Raw genomic sequence first — 22,274 nt, 5'->3', positions numbered from 1 at the left:
AGCAGCAGCCAAACCAGCCGTTGAACCAGCCGCAGCAACATCAGCTGCCGCGGCCAATTCCACAACCAATGCCACGAAAACAGCAGCAACAACAAAAACAGCAGCAGCAGCAACAGCCAGAACAGCAGCAACAAAAACGGCTGCAGCAACCAGAAAAGCAACAGCATCAACCGGAGAAACAACAATTAGAGGAGCAGCAACAACCAACGGTCCCCACACCAATTGAGACGGGGATCAAGCGAAGAAAACACTGCTCCTCTGAGGATGAATCTGCTAGTGAGAGGGAGAGGAACTCAACCTCACCACTCCCCGGTTCATTCAAAAGAATAAAAAAGAAAAGGAAAGGGGAAGAAAAGGCAGCCCCCACTCCCTGTGAGCATACACCACCTTTAACAACAACACAACCCACTTCTACCCCCATACCACATACTGCACCAACACTAGACACCGCACTAACACCAACACCAACATCAGACACCGCACCAACACCAACACCAACATCAGACACCGCACCAACACCAGACACTGCACCAACACCAGACACTGCACCAACACCAACACCAGACACCGCACCAACACCAACACCAGACATCACACCAACACCAGACACCGCACCAACACCAACACCAGACACCACACAGACACTCGTCCCCACACCAATGCAAATTGAGCCGCCATCCCAGAAAGAAAAGAATGAACCCGGGAGGGGGAGAGACCCTTCAGATTCTCCCACTTACGGACTCACTCCAACAGGGACTCTCGCCCTCGAAACGAGAGAGGAACTTTGTTCTGTAGACCCCCTGTCTGTGGCAATGGGCGTACCACACCGGCAGAGAAAAAATTTAAAACCTCTGCTGGACTGCCAACAGATAGGGGGAAAAGACGTTAATGTCCCCTCTAATTTCCCGGACGCCCCACGGCTAACAACTTTCGTCAGGCTTCCTGAGGCCTGCAAAACCAACGTGTGGACAATGCTGGAAGCCGCTGAAGGGGCTAGTCCGGGAATTGAACTGATTAGGAAAAATGACCCTTCCCTTGAGGAACTCGCAAAACAATGCAAGGGAAGGGTCCCAGTGTTGGTCCATCCGTCACTCTATAGGGCCCTTAAATTGACTTACCCTTTGGATGTCGGCGGCATTGTGAGAGAAGGTCAGGACATGAAAAACCTGACCACCTTGAGCATTGCACACAACGTCGGTGTCCTTTCCCCGGCTGACTTCGGAGCTGAGTGTAACACACCTTAAGGTAGGTACCATGGCTTTGAATTTGGCTAGTCTGAATGCGAGGGGCTTGAGATCATCGGGCCGGGCGGCTCGCCTCCGGCACGACCTCTTGTCCCTGGGAGTGGATGTCGCTGCGATTCAGGAGACGCATTTCGTTTCCTCTGTGGACTGTCAGGTGCTGGCCCGAGACTTTGAGGTTTTCTCAGCATATGGCAGCCCGCGGGGGAAGGGAGTTTCCGTGCTGGTTAAACGTACCCTGTCGGCGACGGTCGACGTTGTCCATAGAGATGCAGTGGGTAGGCTGGTTGTGGCCGATGTTGCCGTAAAAGATTCTGTGTTTCGGGTGATTGCGGTTCATGCGCCCAGCACCGCTCGTGAGAGGGTCTCATTCTTCAGTCAGCTTGACGCGTTTGTAGATTGTCGGAAGCGGGTAGTGCTAATGGGGGATTGGAATTCCATCTTAGACCCCGACATAGATAAGGTAGGAGGCGGAGCTAGAGGATCGGAGAGGTGCGAGTCCAGCCTGGCTGATCTGATGGCTAGATGCGGTCTGGTCGACAGGTTTCGGGTCGAGCATCCAGGGCGGGAGATGTGGACGTGGACCAATAGTGTTTCCTCCTATCCAAATACTTATTTGGACAGGATGTTAGTTAGGAGAGGCGAAGTAGACTTCTTATCTTGTCCCACGTTCACTTGGCTAGGCCAGACGGACCATAAATTAGTTATGGCCCGGCTGAAGCTAGGAAATAGGCCTAAGTTAGCGGGGTACTGGAAGTTAAACACCTCCCTTCTGGAGATACAAGACTTCCAAGATCAGTTAAGAGAATTGATTAAAAAGGCACTAGTGGGGGCGGTTACCGGGAGTAAGTGGTGGTTAGGTCTCAAAGCCAAGATCAGAAGCTTCTCCGTCAAGTATGCCCAGCGCCTCGCACTAGATAAGGCCAAGACGAAGAAGAAGCTAGAGCAGAAACTAGCCCAGGCTACGGGGGAAGGTGATAGGGTTAGTCAGGAACTAGCTAAGCAGGACCTTCTACGCGAGACTAGCGAGCGTTACGAAGGCCAAGTAGTTAGAGCTAGGCTTAGAAAGATAGGCAACGAAGCAGTCAATTCTGATGCAGACGTGCGCCGTGAGGTTTCTAGGCGTGGCTCGGACAAATACATTGCAAGAATCAAACATCCGAATGGACGCACCCTGGAATCGACTCGGGAGATCTGCGAGGGGTTTCGAGAACATTTCGAGGAGCGTTTTACGCAGCAGCCCGATCTTCCGGTCCTTGAGTTTAGCGACTAGTTGGCCGACTCTCCCCGCCTCGAGGCGGCTAGAGCGGCTAGTTGCGAGGGCTGGGTGACGGAGCGGGAGGTCTTTACTGCGCTGAAGCAGGTCAGCTGTGACAGATCGCCAGGACTTGATGGTCTGCCATACGAACTGTACTTGAGGCTGTCGCCCATGTTTCTGCCTCTTCTGACGGATATGTTCAACCATTGGTTTGCTCAGGGATCCATCCCAGGGCAGGTGACCAAGGGAGTGATCACATTGCTGAAGAAAGGTGACGGGCATGGAGGGGAAGAGTTAGACGACTACAGGCCCATAACTCTGCTAAACACAGAGTTGAAGATTTTGGCCAAGGTCCTGTCGAATCGGCTGCAGGTTGTTATCGAGGAGTTGGTTGAACCGGAACAGAACTATGCTGTGAAGGGGAGATCGATTCAGAACAACTTGCACCTGATCCGCATGATCCTAGAGGGGGGAATAGATGACGACACGGAAGCCGCGCTGATAAACTTAGATCAGTCCAAAGCTTTCGATAGGGTCGACCATCGTTTCCTGGCATCTGTCTTAGAGGCCGCCGGTTTTAAACCGGACTTTTGCAAGTGGATCTCCATAATGTATCGACAGCCCATGGCTGTCGTGCAAGTGAACGGAAAGCGCTCGAAACCCTTTGTTATCTCTCGGTCGGTTCGTCAGGGTTGTCCGCTGTCGCCCCTGCTTTATGTCCTGGCTTTGGAGCCTCTTCTCCGCAAGCTGAGACATGGGGAGGCAAATTCGGCCCTGCGCGGAATGGCTCTGCCTGGCGGCTCAGCGTTCGCCGATGATGTCACGATCTTCGTGTCGGGCTTCAGAGACATTGAGGTCGTGTCGGAGGCACTCACACAGTACGAAAGAATTACAGGGGCCAAGATAAACCACAACAAGTCGGTAGGACTGCGGTTGGGCGCATGGAGTGGCAACGCAAACCTCCCTGCGCCCTTCAGCTGGACAGATGGCCCGGTCCGGATCCTCGGCGTGTGGTTCGGACCGGGTCTCCAGCTTGACAAGAATTGGTTGGAGGTACGGTCAAAGGTGGAGGCCGCAGTCAATTCGTGGCTTCCTAGGAAACTTTCCTTAAAGGGTAGAGCTGAGGCGTGCGCCACTTACGTCTTTCCTCTCATCCTTTACCGACTGGCCGTACTTCCCCTGCCTGCACAACACCTAAAAGCTCTTGTCGAACTCTTGTCCTCGCTCCTTTGGGACAGAGGAAGACACTGGGTGAGCAGACAGGTCTGTATTCAACGTCCGTGTGAGGGAGGCTTGGGAATGCCGGACTTGAAGTGTCATCGAGATGCTGAGAGGCTGGCCTTCCTGAGCCACTATATGCAGGAGGACCAACCGTGACACCCCGTGGTTACTGCCGCCTTCCCCGACCTCGTTCTCGACCCTTCCATCGAGAGCCGTCGCAGGCCGCGGGGAGAATCTGCCTACATGAAAGAGTGCCGAGCCGCGCTAAAACGACTACCAAGGTCCAGTGACCTTGTGACTGCTACCCGTAGGGAACTCCACAGGGATCTAGTGAAGGGGGCCGCTGACGACCCGCTATGCGCGCGTTTGGGGTGGCAGCAGAGTGAGATCCGCTCCGCGTGGAGCTGGGCGCCAGGTTCGAGTCATCTGAACAATTCGGAGTTCTCTCTGACCTGGCGATTGGCCCGAAATGCACTTCCACTCAACAACATACAATGCAGTTCTGGGTTTCTGGAGTCGCCTGATTGTCCCCGTTGTGGGACAACGGCTGTGGAAACTACGGATCACGCTTTCTTCGATTGTCGCGAACTCCGCCAGTACTGGTCGTATGTCAGTGGGGTGACGGCTCGCATCGATCCTGAGCATCCTCGCCCAATTACTGTATCCAATGTTGTGGACAACGTGAGGCCGCCGTGGGACCGGGAAAGACAAATGGTCTACGTTACGATTCTGGCCGTGGCGAGAATGGTGATTTGGACGTCGCGTCTGCAAGGTTGCCGGGGGGTGTTGTCTTTTTCTGATCAAGATCTGATCGCGTTCTTTAAACACCAACTACGGGTGAAGATCAGATGTGATAGAAGAAGGCTGCATCGCGCGGCATTTGACAGAAGATGGATACATGTGGCAAGTCTGTGTGTACGAAGAGGAGCCAAATTTGAATACGTGTTCCCCGCCTAGGTGTGGAACGCGCAGTTCTGTAAAGTTAAATTAAACAAGTAGTCTCTCAGCTAGCTGAGTGTGTGTTCCATCCCTCCCCGATTAGGAAGCCTCCAAGATCCCCATCCCCTCTTACCTGCAATTTTTGTTTTCACCCCTTCCTCTAAATTTTACCCATCTTGGAGAAAAAGAAATACAAACTAACCTCCATCCCTTACCCACAAAATTTTCTTTTCTCCATTCACCCCCATCTAGAGGGCATCCCCACCTAGAGACTGACCCGCAGAAGCGAGGTTCCTTTTACAAACCTAGTGGAACGGGCAGTCTATCAACTAGACGGGGTTGGGAGGGTCCTACTAATCACCTTTTGTTTTTTCTTCCCCCTCCCTCGACACAAATGAATTATTGTTACCATTTTATTGTTATCTTTTTTGTTTTTACACGTCAATAAAAAATGTTTTAAAAATTGGGAGTTACTAGGACGTCCCCCAATATGAAAGGGTGCATGCGGTATTATGGTGAAAGAAGATACTAGCTGGGAGAAACTTTTGACTTTGTTTAGTTCTGGAGTGACAAGGATGACCAACGACCCCCAAAATCCCCCCTTTTGAGTTGGCCATGTGCCTAAGTTTTTTGTTCATCGTTGATTTTTTTTTCTGTATTTTTTAACATGAATAAAAGATTTAATATCTCAAAGTGTAGTATCTGTTCCGGCAGATACTGCAGCAAAGACCAGATGTGGGGGCGACCCCACATATAAGACCTTGGTCAATGTAGGGGTAACCCTTCATACCAATTGTCACTATCCAGCTCCCTTACTCCCCGGGGAGTTGGTCCCCATTTCCCCTTAACTCCTCACATTAAAAATCGGCCTTGTGCCTAATTTGCTCGGTGGGGGAGCAAATAAATACTATCTGTTCCGGCAGATACTGCAAGCAAAGACCAGATGTGGGGGAAACCCCACATACCTGACCTTTAACCAGCTCCCATTTCCCACCTCTCGGGAGCTGGTCCCCTTTTTCCCTTCCCCCTCCCTTCACTCCTCACATTAAAAATCGGCCTTGTGCCTAATTTGCTCGGTGGGGGAGCAAATAAATACCATCTGTTCCGGCAGATACTGCAAGCTATGACTAGCTATGACTAGCAAAGACCAGATGTGGGGGCAACCCCACATGCCTGACCTTTAACCAGCTCCCATTTCCCACCTCTCGGGAGCTGGTCCCCTTTTTCCCTTCCCCCTCCCTTCACTCCTCACATTAAAAATCGGCCTTGTGCCTAATTTGCTCGGTGGGGGAGCAAATAAATACCATCTGTTCCGGCAGATACTGCAAGCAAAGACCATATGTGGGGGCGACCCCACATATAAGACCTTGGTCAATGTAGGGGTAACCCTTCATACCAATTGTCACTATCCAGCTCCCTTACTCCCCGGGGAGTTGGTCCCCATTTCCCCTTAACACCTCACATTAAAAATCGGCCTTGTGCCTAATTTGCTCGGTGGGGGAGCAAATAAATACCATCTGTTCCGGCAGATACTGCAAGCAAAGACCATATGTGTGGGCAACCTCACATATAAGACCTTGGTCAATGTAGGGGCAACCCTTCATACCAATTGTCACTATCCAACTCCCCTACTCCCCGGGGAGTTGGTCCCCATTTCCCCTTCACTCCTCACATTAAAAATCGGCCTTGTGCCTAATTTGCTCGGCGGGGGAGCAAATAAATACCATCTGTTCTTCAGATGCTGCACTTCTATTTCTTGTTCTCTTTCGGTGGAGGAGAAATCCTTCACGACTGAGACAATTTTTATTTTTATACCTTTTCTCCACGTTAAAAAAAACGACCCTGGTGTCTAACTCTGTCCCGTGGGGAGGCATAGTAAATAGGTACAATGAAAGAGGTAGGACTTTATCTATTGTCACTCGATTGTCACTTTAGACACGTGGAATCTCAGAGATACAAGTCAAGGTCATCTAAACTGTGAAATAAAAACAGTGAAACGACTAATAACATTTAAACTTAAATAAAAATGACAATAAAAAACTGTGCATGGCTAATATTTAATAGAACAAGCTCATTCGAATTAATCTCAAACTCATCGGTGGTTGCAGAATTCAGAACTCACGTCCAAAACGGAATATTCCATCCTTGTACTACAGAACCAATATTTACACGTAGCAAATCACGTGACCATTTGAAAGATTAAGGCAGAGGGAAAGTAAGTGCTGATGTTACCTTGCATATTTTCCTCCAACAATACCGTTTTCACCATTGGAACTTTATTACATGGTATACGTTTCTTTATCTAATAATACCGTTTTAATACTGATCCCTATTGCCCGATCAGCTTAACTTTTTGAGTGCTAAAACGGCTTTTTCCAACCAACATGTATATAAATATTTATGCCAACTACAATGTAAACCTTTATAATTGATTGCAAAATGTTAAAAATCAACACCTTTTAATATAAATAGTAAGTACTGTATATTATATTTATTTTCTTACGCATAGATGTTGAAGCGTGCTTCATCGGTTGGAGCGTTTGGATTTCAGTTATAAGTGACTCGTGTCCAGTTTTTTATAGATAACAAAATGTAGTTGATACATATGATCATTCCGTTTTCCATGTGTTCTTTCTCACATCAGGATTCTACAGCTTAGGCAAAGATTGGGATCTTTTATGGTGACGATAAGGTAAATTAGGGCTATTTTTACCACTCGATCAACGTTCTGGCTCATCACACCTACTGCATCATAAAAAATAGTATTGATCCAAAATCTGAATAATACGAAAGAAAAAAGTCACATCGCTTAATCTCACGTTGCACAATATTACCTTTTGACGACTACAAAAATAGACACGATACATTTGACCAATATCTGAAATGGAAAATATGATTAGTTGATGGGAAAATACGAACAACAAAATTTTATGTAGATGAATCTGATTCTCGCACTGACCTGACCATCGTGTAGAATTTCACCGTAAACAATGACCAGAACATTGAATCTAATCGTTCATGTATTGTAATAATGGATAGCAACAAAAAGTATTGCTCGCTCCTTGAATTGTATCATATGAAACAAGCACAAATGGATAAGAACGTAGATGTAGACGAAGAATATTTGAATAAGGTAACACAAATGGATAAGAACGCAGATGTAGACGAAGAATATTTGAATAAGGTAACACAAATGGATAAGAACGTAGATGTAGACGAAAAATATTTGAATAAGGTAACACAAATGAATAAGAACGTAGATGTAGACGAAGAATATTTGAATAAGGTAACACAAATGAATAAGAACGTAGATGTAGACGAAAAATATTTGAATAAGGTAACACAAATGGATAAGAACGTAGATGTAGACGAAAAATATTTGAATAAGGTAACACAAATGGATAAGAACGTAGATGTAGACGAAGAATATTTGAATAAGGTAACACAAATGGATAAGAACGTAGATGTAGACGAAGAATATTTGAATAAGGTAACACAAATGGATAAGAACGTAGATGTAGACGAAGAATATTTTAATAAGGTAACACAAATGGATAAGAACGTAGATGTAGACGAAGAATATTTTAATAAGGTAACACAAATGAATAAGAACGTAGATGTAGACGAAAAATATTTGAATAAGGTAACACAAATGAATAAGAACGTAGATGTAGACGAAGAATATTTGAATAAGGTAACACAAATGGATAAGAACGTAGATGTAGACGAAGAATATTTGAATAAGGTAACACAAATGGATAAGAACGTAGATGTAGACGAAGAATATTTTAATAAGGTAACACAAATGGATAAGAACGTAGATGTAGACGAAGAATATTTTAATAAGGTAACACAAATGGATAAGAACGTAGATGTAGACGAAGAATATTTGAATAAGGTAACACAAATGGATAAGAACGCAGATGTAGACGAAAAATATTTGAATAAGGTAACACAAATGGATAAGAACGTAGATGTAGACGAAGAATATTTGAATAAGGTAACACAAATGGATAAGAACGCAGATGTAGACGAAAAATATTTGAATTAGTTAACACAAATGAATAAGAACGTAGATGTAGACGAAGAATATTTGAATAAGGTAACACAAATGGATAAGAACGTAGATGTAGACGAAGAATATTTGAATAAGGTAACACAAATGGATAAGAACGTAGATGTAGACGAAGAATATTTGAATAAGGTAACACAAATGGATAAGAACGTAGATGTAGACGAAGAATATTTTAATAAGGTAACACAAATGGATAAGAACGCAGATGTAGATGAAGAATATTTGAGAGAGAGAGAGAGAGAGAGAGAGAGAGAGAGAAAGAGAGCGAGAGCTGGTGCTGGTCTGATTACAATATTGTAGAAGTGAATGGAATAAGTTCAAAGAATTTCTGACATTACCAAAAGCATTATCGCTGTCAATAAATCAGAAGAGCCCACGCTGTATATGCACGAAGTATAATGATGCATAGAAATGAAACCTAATAAAGCGCCACACCGGGGATCATCATGAATTTACTTAGTTTTCCATCTCCATTATTTATGGGAACATATTGAGCATGCTCTCGGCCTGCCATGTTTGTAAGGCATCTGATGAAATTTCTTCTTGTTCTTAATATAGGTTTTTTTTCTGAAACTCGACAAATATGAGAACGTCGAAAAATATGACTCATGAAAACCACAATCACTTCAGTTGTGGTAGATTTAATAGCTCTTATGATAACTGATAAACATCTGATAAAAATAACATGCCGACTTAAAATAAAATACAGTAAAATGTACTGACAAATATTGCACGCATTTCAATAAAATCAATAATAAACTGCCATAAGAAAACATCTCGCACAAAATATTTCGAATCTCCAACACACAAGGAAAATGTATGGATTTTCGATGTACAAAAGAAGGTCAACAATGATTGCATCAGTAGTACTCTAGTCACTACTTCTATAGTAACAAATTCTGATATTTTAATAGCAGTCACCCAAAGAAAGTCAGGAACGAATGTATGTTTTTAAACTTTTAAATAAGGATTGATAATTCGTACTATTTAGATAATTCGGACTATTTGCTCTCATCCCGAATATTATTCTCACAATCTCTCGACCATTGTAACCTCTAACTTTCTTCATGTGTATATTGTCGAACTCGGGAATCTTGTTCTTGAACTCATGAACCTGTACAAAACTAGGAACTTAACCCTATATTTTAGTTCACGGGGGTACTATGTACTCGGTCCGTCATCCATGACCGAGCAGAAGTCTTAAGTAATTCGCAATTGTATTCTTGAGATCCGAACTTCTGAAAATAATCAAAACATCCAATTTTCGAACCAAAACAAAATTAAAAGGGCGATTTTTCTTTAACTTTCATCTTGATTATGTTTAATTCGTCTTGTTTGTTTTGATCTCCATTTTCCATAGTAGTGCAGTGTCAACAGCTTAATTTAAAAAAAAAAATGGTCCATTTTTCCCAGTTCATTTTGACGTTTTTCTTAATTTCTATTTTACATTCTAATATATATAATTGATCTATAAAATTATAAAAATAAAACGGGTTTCTAGCCCTTAAATTTTTCCCATTTTAATTTCATCATGTTAAATGTGTTCATTATATCACCATAATTAAATTCTTTACACAAAATCTCTCTCTCTCTCTCTGTATATATATATATATATATATATATATATATATATATATATATATATATATGTATATATATATATATATATATATATATATATATATATATATAGGGTGACCCCAAAAAACGGGTCCCAACTCTAATTAGGCCCTGTTTCTTAGTATTTTGTCTGAATGAAATGAAACTTTGGTCATAACTAGTTTATTATATTTAAAACATCACATCAAAACACTAGGGTCTTTGGCCTTTTTTTCTCCGTTCTACAGCATATGTTCTAGATATACTTTCTATGTTTTTTGTTTTATTTTGGTCACCTTGCATATATATATATATATATATATATATATAATTTCGATGTATTAAAATTTAAATTAATATATAATCCATTAAATTTTAAAAGAAATTACATATTCATCATTAATACTTGAAAAATATTTGCTATGTGTGGAATTATATGGAAGTGGAATTACTAAAGGAAGCAAGACCTGACACAATGCACGTCAAATCACTTTACGCCAATCTCTTACAAAAAGAGGAAGTGCAGGTTTGTGAGGATTTCATACGTGACAGGAATTTTTCCAATAACATGTACAAGACGCATGTGAGGTAATTGTATTCATTCTAGCGTACAGCAACTTTGAGTTCCAAGGTCACCAGTTTTCTTTTTGAAAATCCAAGGAACTCTGATGGAAAGAAAATCGCTTCCAGCCACGACAATGTCTTCATGCAAATTCTTTTTTACTACAATTACACCTTAAAAATAGAACACCATTGCAAATGTGTTTATAGTGTAATTGTATATCGCTGCATGAGAGACCATCCTTACTAAATCCCAATATACACTCACACGATTGCTCTGTAGCGAATAGTAGATGTATCGTGGATATATTTTTCTCATCATCTTCGCTTATTTTGTCTCGTAGTCATAACTTTCCAAGAACGATGTTTCAGACAAAAATGTTATTTTTTGTTTTACTGCATGTTAACCATTTCTAGTTATTTACTGCAAAATTCAGCCATTTTGATAAAGATTTTTTTTTTTTTACTTCAACTTATTTATATCTAATAATTATTCATAGTTTAGGTTGGGTGTTTTGTTTTACGTGTCATGAATGTTTTCCCCGGTTATTTAATTAAACATCCGGGGGTTTTCCTAAACATTTTATTCATTAAATTCTTTATATCTCAAATATTTATCAATGGTTGTTAGCTTGGCGATTTTGTACAAGAAAATGGTTGATTTGTTTTTGGTTTTGCAGTACATGATTGAGTTTTACAAAAGCAAATGATAACAATAACAACAGCATTAATGTTTGTTACATTTTAGGCAAGAAGCCGTTACCTTCAGACAGCCTGATCTGGAAGCTAAAAAGGTAAAGAAAATAATGCTTTCTTATCTACAAGTGAAGAGTAGACAATACATTGTGGATGCGTTGCAGGCAGATCCCATAACTCTCGCTTCTCCTCATTTAAAACAAGTAATTTTTCTGACAGAAGGAGAAGAAAAATCAGGGACTCGAACCTTGGACTAACAACTAAGGAGGCCGTCCTATCAGCAGGTACAAAGTACTGGAGCTGCTATATTGCCATTTGGTGAATGGATTCTCGACGATGCAGTTGCTTCTGGTGGGGCTTCTCAATGCCATATTAGATGATAATTTTTACGGTTTTTACCTTATCATGATCTACTAAAAATATTTCTTCACTTCTCTTTCTTCCTTACTTTCCCTCTTTGCCCTGCCCTAAATAAGACTGTGGACCTATTCCACAAATCCTAAAACTTCACCATGAAAAGTCTCAAGAAAGAAATACATGATTAAACCCAGAATTCCCACTTCTAACGTAGACCCTCCTTCTCCAACATCAGGGGTCTACGTTCCAACCTTCCAGAAGTTGAAATCCAATTACAGGAGACCAAACCAGACTAATTCTTCCTAAGTAAAACTGGCATCGGACCGACTATTTCTCTAAATGTGTTCGTAATATAATGTTATTCTAATTTAACATCTTAATCTGACTCCCAAGATCGACATGGCGATGGAATGTATGCATTAAGGATAGCTTTCCATGTGGTAGGAAAATCTCTGGAGAAGACCCCAAATTGCTCCTGCTCACAACACTGTGCCGATTTTTTTCACCCTCACTCATTCGTATCATCGAGTGGCTTTCGAGCTATGGTATCCGTAACATGTTAGTATATAAAATGACAGTATTTAAAATGAATGTACAAGATATATATATATATATATATATATATATATATATATATATATATATATATATATATATATATATATATATATATAGAGAGAGAGAGAGAGAGAGAGAGAGAGAGTCAACAATGATTGCATCAGTAGAGCTTTCGCAGTCGCAAATTCTAATATTTCAATTACAATCATACAAAGAAGGTCACTAAGGAATTGATATTCTTGAATTTTTAAATAATGATTGATAATTCGTACTATTTAGATTATTCGGACTATTGTTCTCATCTCGAATATTATTCTCACAGTCTCTAGAACTTTGTAACTTTTGACTTTCTTCATGCGTATATTGTCGGACTCAGGAATTTTTCTGTTGAACCCATGAAACTATCCGAAACTATGAACTAAACCCTTTATTTAGTCCACGTGGAGTACTATGTACTCGTTCCGTCATCTATGATGGGGCAGAAATCTTTAGTAATTCGCAATTATATTCTTGAAATTCAAACCAAAACAAAATGGAAAGGGTGAATAAAGTTTTTTTTCTTTGATTGTCATCTGAAATGTGTTTTTGTATTTTTTGTTAACTTGACTTTTGTCTTACTTGATAACCATTTTTTTATTTTGTTTTTGTTTTAACAGCAGTTCTGATTTTTTTAATTTTATTTCTGAACGCCTTTGAATAACATATATATAAACAAAAGAAAATATCTTTCGCTATTGGCTGTGAAACGTACGTAAGGCGAAAAACGATAAAAATGTGTCCACTTTTACTACCGAATACTATATATGCTGGAACCATAAATAACTTCATTTAGCTTATTATTTAGACAATTATATTATGAAAGATACACCTTAAAAATATACATGTTTTGTTTTAAGAATATGTATATATGTATATGTATATATATATATATATATATATATATATATATATATATAATACTAAAAGTCTATGGATCTTGTATGTTTGCAATCAGATTTCCGGTTTTCAACATCCGGTTGCGCATGCGTAAATAGCAACGTCTTCAATCCGTTATTCCAATTCCGGAATTTTTATATCGCTTTTAATACAAACAATTTCATTTAATTTGATCAAATAGTTATTTATATATACAAATAATACATAGATTCATAGATAATTATTATATATATTATAAAATCTATTTATCTATGAATCTATTAATAATATGAAATATTACCCTATACAATTTATGGAAAGAAAACACCTCTCACTTTCCCTCTAATAGATTTCAACACTCCTACTCCCTCTGTTTTCGTTACGTACGCGAGAAATAGTTACGTGTATGTGTGAGAGAGAGAAAAAGGGAGCGATGTAAAACTGGATAGAGTTATCCCCCTTAACTAATGCAGACCTTTTTACTAGAGGGCGTTATTACAAAAAAATTTCTTTTTCTTCTTCCCATGTTTTTTAAAGTCGTCTGCTTACATTTCCAAACGGAAAGCTGAATCGGTAAATGCACACATTTCTATTACATTAAATAGTGTTTTCCTTTACACAATGGGTACTGAATGTTTGCTTAAATTAAATGAAAAAAGTTACATTTTATTTTCATTTTCTATTTAAAAAGCCATTATTAACATGTGGAGAGTGTTTTTTTTTATTATTCTGTACTTTCAACTAACAATTTCATTTAAAAGATGATATATCAAAATTTGAATTTAACTATAATAAGGATTATGATACCTGTTCAGTGCATATTTACCTATAAGTATGACCAACCACTTATAATTCAGTAACTGTAATTTAAAAAAAAATAACGATTATAATAAACAGAACGACTCATAGAAATCTATCTATATTCTTTTTTCATTTTAATATACTTTCATAGAAATGCTTCTGTTATGTAAAAAAAAAACTATTTTCTTTATGCCACAAGTGTCACGCTCATACATGAATTCCATAGCTAATATAACGTACTGACCCAACGGGTCACGGGTGGTCTAGTATATATATATATATATATATATATATATATATATATATATATATATATATATATATATACAGTAGCATCCAAAAGTTAAGGAACCGTCGATCATTTTTTAAATGGCTTCTAACTTTATCTATGAAAAAAGAAAAAAATATTTTGGTGAATTATCCAATATTAGATAATGGTAGTTAAATAAAAAATATTTTTTTATTTTTTTATTTTGCATGCATATAAGTTTTTTTTTTTTTGCATATAAACAAATTTAATTAAATTACAGGTGTCCAAAAGTTAAGGAACGGAGGAAATAATCAATGAAAAAAATAAAGATTCCTTTTAGTATTTAGTGAAAAGCTCCTTGTTTCAATCTCACTATGGCATCTTTTGCTGCAAGACAAAACCAATCGTTCACATGTTATAGGTGAGATATTATTCCAGGATTTGTTTTTATACATTCGCATAAATCATCAAGATTTTGGAGTTTTTTTTTCTGTGATTTTATCACCAATAATTCTCCAAACATTTTAAATTAGATTCAGGTCAGGGCTCTGAGCTGGCCAATCCATAACGCAACTATTGGATCTATTTAGTTCTCTTAAAACTTTGCTTGCTATATTGCACGGTGCATTGTCTTGCATAAAGATATCAGAATCAGAAAGATTAGGAACCACATCTTCTTTAATCAATTCACTGTACATTCGGGCATTAACGTTTCCTTGTAATCCTTACTAGGGGACCAGTTCCTTTTGAAGATATCATGCATCATACCATTATACTACCGCTCCAAATCTTACTGTACTTTTAACGCACTTGAAGGACAGTCTTTCTCCATTTTTTCTTCTTACATGTGGTCTTTTGTCTGATCCGAAAAGATTGAATTTAGATTCATCACTAAAATTAACGTTTTCCCATGTTTTCTTCCCAAAACAAATGTTTTTTCGGCAAATAATAATCTGGCCTTTTTATTTTTAATAGAAATTAAAGGCTTTGAGCATGGACTTCTTGAAAATAATCCAATTTCGTTTAATCTTCGTGAGATCGTTTGTCGTGAAATTTTTTGTCCAATTTTGGATGTAAAATCCCGGGATATCGAAGCCGCAGTTTTAAAGCGATCAGAACGAGATGATCGAGTGATTTTTCTATTCACCCTCTTTAGTTTTTATTCGGGGTCGGCCCGATTTTTTTTACTTTTGTTTCTATTTTCTATAACCCGAAAAACAAGGCTTTTATACCTTTTCAATATTTTAGCAATATCTGTTTTTCTTGTATAGATACTTTTTTTTCGAATATTCGAAGTCGACATTTTGTTAAGTTGTTATTAAAATTACTACGGTTGGTATTATTTTTCCGCGTTCCTTCACTTTTGGACGCCTATAATTTAATTAATTTTATGTGTATGTAAAAAACTAATATGTATTCAAAATAAAAAATATTTTTTATTTAACTACCATTATTGAACATGGGAAAACTCACCAATTTTTTTTACCTTTTTCATAGATAAAGTTAGAAGCAATTAAAAAATGTTCGACCGTTCCTTAACTTTTAGACGCTACGGTATATATATATATATATATATATATATATATATATATATATATATATATATATATATATATATGTGTGTGTGTGTGTGTGTGTGTGTGTATCCAATCTGACAAAATTAGATAATTTCTACCTCAGAAAAGATATGCTAATTCGTATGAAAAACTAGTACACAAAAAAAGACTTGTAACATACGTATAATTTTTAAATAAATATTTTATATTAGTAGAACATAAAATCGAGGTTTTACTGTTTTATTTCAATCTATATAACAATGTATATATGTGATACTGTAGAAAAAAAAATAAGCTCTTCTTTGGGAGTTCTTATACCTGGATCTTATCTCCTGTTTTATTTTTAGTTTTGCCAACCGTATTTGAGCATATTTGAATGCAGTACTAATAGTAATGTATGTCCACCAGTACTTGTTTGGTGATTTAAATTTGTAGATATAAGACTAGCGCGTATATCGAAGTTCAAGATCAGAGAGAATTCAAGAGCTGGTTTTAAGGTGCAATGTCCCCCGTGGGAAAAATAGCAGAATGTGATAGAATTGGCGCAGAGAGTGAGGACTATTAGAAAGTTAACGTGCTTAAAAATGACTTATAAAGTGACGATACGGCATAATCACGTTTGACACAGCGGTACCCGTCAAATCACTGAAGTTAAGCAACGACCAGCTTGGCCAGTACCCGATTGATGACTATTTGTTACTTCCAGGTGCTGTGTGTGTACTCCGCTTATTTCGGCATTGTTTCCTGTCGTTCTGGATTTATCATTGCCACTGGATTCAAGCAGTGCCGATTCAGGATAGGTGTGGTTGTGGATTCCGCAATCGTTTCCACACAATTACACGCGCTGCTGCCCCTACAGGGGTATCCTTTGTCTTCCGAGACTTAACGGAGGCATCAAGCGAACTAAGGAGACAAGTAACCAAAAATCTACAGACAAGATATTTCTCTCATCGCTAGAAAGTGGAAACAGAAATAGATTAATAAAATGGGCGTTTTCTAATTCGAAAACAAGTTCATTTTTTTGTTTTGTTTTGTGTACCTTGATTCTAAAGAGAGAATCCTACCTTGTTCGTTCTGGAGGATCAGCTATTAGGGCACGCTGAGAGACCTCAAAGACGGTCTTGGAAAAAATGTCCCCATTCTTGGAGGACCGCTGCAGTTGAATGTCGAAGACACGAGTTAGGATTTAATTGATGATTTGTTGATCTGCGTTCTATATTAGATCTTGTTTGATAGTTGGAGACCTATTAAATAAGTCTCACCGTGGGACTTTGTCTGAGAGGGAGAGAGACTAGTGGCAGATGCACTAGCTCAGATGCTCCTATAAATTTGTTCTTTTTGTGTATTAATATTCATATTAAAAACCCTTTTATCTAATTTGGAAAAATCTGTAAACCTATAGTGCTGGTATGAGTATATCTGCAGACTTTGTGTAAGAATTATCAGATCGCGTAGGTTTATAGTTCTTGGAAGTTTTGGGTTGAAAACAATACTACACAACTGGGATATATATATATATATATATATATATATATATATATATATATATATAATTTTTTAAAATGTAATTATCCACTGACACGTGTTTCGTCGTCTACGACTCATCAGAGTGGCTGAATATAGCGAGATTCGAAATCGGGGCCCCACGGTAATGAGCCGAAGCCCCTTACCTCTGACTCATCTCGCCAACTGTCTGGGTATATCGCGATTTACTTAAATGTTGTTTGTTTTGGTTTTAGCGATATATTTTTGAATGAGTTCAATTATTTACGAAAGCGCATTTTTACCTAAATGCGAGCTGGGAATAATTTTCCCTTTAAACCAATTTGGTACCCCCACATGGGGAGCGGTGTGTATATTATTTTTAAAATGTAATTATCCATTGACACGTGTTTCGTCGTCTACGACTCATCAGAGTGGCTGAATATAGCAAGATTATATATATATATATATATATATATATATATATATATATATATATATATACTCCTAAGAATTTGTTTTTTTTTTTGTATTCTTATAGGTATATTAAAACCGCTTTTTTTTCTAAATGTTTAAAAAGAAAATACAACTTTGTTATATATGGGTCGTGGAATTGCATTCATTTGCAAAAGATCTAGCTAATTTGCATATTTTTCAACATTCATTTTAATTAATCCCCTGTTGGTTTTTTGGTTTTCTTATAGGAGGGTCATCTTTAGTTTAACTATTACGTGTAATTATATTCATGCAGATATTCTACATGATTTATACTTTCGTAATATTTGCGTAAAAAGTTTATAGTAAACACGAACCTTTTCATCTATTTTATTATGTATGCACACACGCACGCAGACACACACACACACACACACACACATATATATTTGTTTTAAAATATTGCCAACCAAACTTCCTCCATCAGTTTTTAGTTTCAAGACACGAAACTTAATATATAGGGTATTCGAATCCATACGATACTTTATTTTTGGTTTTAGCCGTGGAAAATCGGTGCAAAAGTGAATAAAATTAAAGAAATCGAATTTGGAAGGTGAAGGTCGAACGACGACATTACGAATATGCATGCATAATGTAATAGCTATTTGTTCATGTTTTAATTTCTATCCTTGCAGCAAACATGTCTTCATAGTTGCGGCATTAACGCCAAAGTAAAAAGTAAATCGTAAGCTAAACGTTTTGGTTTCGATTCTCGGTGGTGACGCGCAAGTCATTTTTTCAAAACTTCTTAAATTATTGCTATATATTAGATCCAATATTATATAATAATAAATACTAAATATGCATTAATCAAAATATCATATTTAAACGTATTTTACGACCGGCCTATGTCGAGCAGCCTGCTAGTACTTTATGGATGGACGGATGGTGGCTTTGTAAAGATAGAGGACTATCAGCAGTTTCCTATCTCCGTAGAGAGAATTTACTACTGGTAGCAGTTTCCCTTTCACAGTAGAGAGAATCTACTTTCTTTCCAACAGCTTTGGCAGTGTCTTAAATGTATTTGTTCCAATTCATTCAGTCTGTGAATGTTAAACCGAGGAGTTTGAACGCGCTGCTCTAAGGTAGACTGTTATTAGTAATGACAACTGTGTCGGGAAAGTTTATTGTAATTATTAAAGGAAAGTAGCTTAGTCTTAGTAGCATTAAATGTTATCACATTGAGGGTGAAACCGACATAAATGAGTTCGTAGTCAGTGTAAGTATCCATTACGCCATCTTTGCATTCCATAAAGAAATCAGAGCATAGACCCACAATGATAGCAATAAAACAAACAAGTAAAAGCAAACAAACAACAAACAAAATGCAATAAAAAATGCAAAAAACCATTAGTTACCATTTTATTTTTCTCTATTATGTATAGACAAAAATGCTAAGGGTCGCTGAACTCAGCATTACCTCCCATCACTCAACAAATGCCACCTCCTCATCCCACAAAGATCGATCCTTCGTTTTTCTGTGTCAGAAGGGCGACTAACGCCATTAATTAACCATGCTTTGAGACCTACAAGCACCCCCGTTCCCACCAAAGATCGCTTGACTTATTTTCGAGCCGACTCTAACCCACAAAACGGTGGTGATTGTATTGCTACATAGTGCGCAGAACAGGCTTAATTGAAAGCGAGCGGCAATGAACAGGAACGTACGAACTAAACGTGATCGATTCGAGCCGACAAAATCTGACATGTTTTTTTTTTTGTTTAATTTTGATTGGATTGTTTGGACTTTTTGTTTGTTTTAACATTTTTTAATCTTTTAGTAGATGAATCACAAGAGACGACATTTTTCTTTGAATTACGATTGGGATTAGATAACATAATTATGCCTACGAAATGCTTATCACATATCGATATGTTATGCTTTTGGTATTACAAACTTACTGAAGTACGCGTCTGTAATAGAGTTATTTTTTTATTTATATAAAGTAAATATGTTTGAATATTTATATATTCTTATGAACAGGATTCACTCCTATACTAATTAACCAATGATTATGAATTTTAGGGCATGGAATGTAAGTTAATTATATATATATATATATATATATATATATATATATATATATGTCTATATGATTAGTTTTTTTTGAAAAAAAATCCAGCAGAGTGCTCAATTAAAAAGAAAATCCTAAAAATAAGAGTTAATTATATTTTGTATTTTGTGTACAAAAAGTTGTTAGATGGCACCAGTCATTGGTACCGTCGGTTTCAAGCCCAATAATTAGGACCGTTTTAGATATCCATATCAAGCTCTCTTCAGCCAATACTCATCCTGTCATATTTTTCATACTCATATTTTTAGGCAGGAGATGAGTATTGGCTGAAGAGAGCTTGATATGGATATCTAAAACAGTCTCAATTATCGGACTTGAAACCGACGGTACCAATGACTTATCTCATCTAACAACTTTCTGTACACAAAATGCAATATATATATAAATATATATATATACATATATATATAAATACATATATATATATAAATGTATGTATATATATATGTATTATTGCAAAAATAAAAATGAGTATTATCTAAAAATTAAACCCTATAAAACTAATAAAAAGCTCAATGTACACAATTCAGAAGATAGAGCAATAAAAGAAACGCGAACAAATTATGATTAAAAATAAATTTGAATAAACTACAATAGTTACTAATTCTTTACAAATTTAAACAAGAAATTATAATAAACTAGCGGGGGTACCCGGCGTTGTCCGAGTGTTTGTTTCCGGGACGGGGGGAGGGAGTTTTAAAAAATGTTATGGAAGATAAGTAGGAAGGATCAAACCCGGAGTCATGAGTAAAAGTAGGAAAATATAGTGTGAAAAAAAAAAACAAAAAAAAAACATCTGCAACGTTAACAGTTCGGCCACCAAGAAAAGTCCATTCCAGTTGTTTAGGAAAAAAAAAAAAAAAAAAACGACTACGGTAGGTCGGTGCGAACGTGAAAATATAATGTGAACTGTCCAGCACGCTAACCACTACGCCACAGAGCACTGCAGCTTAATTTAGTGATTTTAAATAACTTCACATGAAAGAACTACGAAGCCAAACCGGTGTTCTCTTCTCAACTGTTCCTTGTGAACGATCCCCAAACGGTGTTAAGTGGTGGCAGGGGGAGGAGGAATTTATTAGAGAGAAAATATTTTACCACTTCCATTGATCTTAACCGATTTTGGCCGTGACTTCTCAGCAGAAAAAGTATAGAAATCTAAGATTATCGAGGAATTTGAGAAATAATAAGCCTATAACACACCTCAGATATTGTTCTGCCGTTTGTGCATATTATATTTGCATGAAATATCTTGATTTTTAATCCTATTAATGTCAAAATCAGACGGGAAAAAATGAGTTCATTTTATATATATATATATATATATAAGAGAAGAAGAAGAGAAGAGAAGATAGAGAAGACTAGCGGGGGTACCCGGCGTTGTCCGAGTGTTTGTTTCCGGGACGGGGGGGAGTTTTAAAAAATGTTATGGAAGGTAAGTAGGAAGGATCAAACCCGGAGTCATGAGTAAAAGTAGGAAAATATAGTGTGAATAAAAAAACAAAAAAAAAACATCTGCAACGTTAACAGTTCGGCCACCAAGAAAAGTCCATTCCAGTTGTTTAGGAAAAAAAACAAAAAAAAAACGACTACGGTAGGTCGGCGCGAATGTGAAAATATAATGTGAACTGTCCAGCACGCTAACCACTACGCCACAGAGCACTGCAGCTTAATTTAGTGATTTTAAATAACTTCACATGAAAGAACTACGAAGCCAAACCGGTGTTCTCTTCTCAACTGTTCCTTGTGAACGATCCCCAAACGGTGTTAAGTGGTGGCAGGGGGAGGAGGAATTTATTAGAGAGAAAATATTTTACCACTTCCATTGATCTTAACCGATTTTGGCCGTGACTTCTCAGCAGAAAAAGTATAGAAATCTAAGATTATCGAGGAATTTGAGAAATAATAAGCCTATAACACACCTCAGATATTGTTCTGCCGTTTGTGCATATTATATTTGCATGAAATATCTTGATTTTTAATCCTATTAATGTCAAAATCAGACGGGAAAAAATGAGTTCATTTTATATATATATATATATATATAAGAGAAGAAGAAGAGAAGAGAAGATAGAGAAGACTAGCGGGGGTACCCGGCGTTGTCCGAGTGTTTGTTTCCGGGACGGGGGGGGAGTTTTAAAAAATGTTATGGAAGGTAAGTAGGAAGGATCAAACCCGGAGTCATGAGTAAAAGT

Source organism: Euprymna scolopes, chromosome 7 (assembly GCF_053919585.1).
Source record: "Euprymna scolopes isolate OS-2025 chromosome 7, ASM5391958v1, whole genome shotgun sequence".
Classification (NCBI taxonomy): domain Eukaryota; kingdom Metazoa; phylum Mollusca; class Cephalopoda; order Sepiida; family Sepiolidae; genus Euprymna; species Euprymna scolopes.
Note: the sequence above shows the minus strand (reverse complement) of the source record.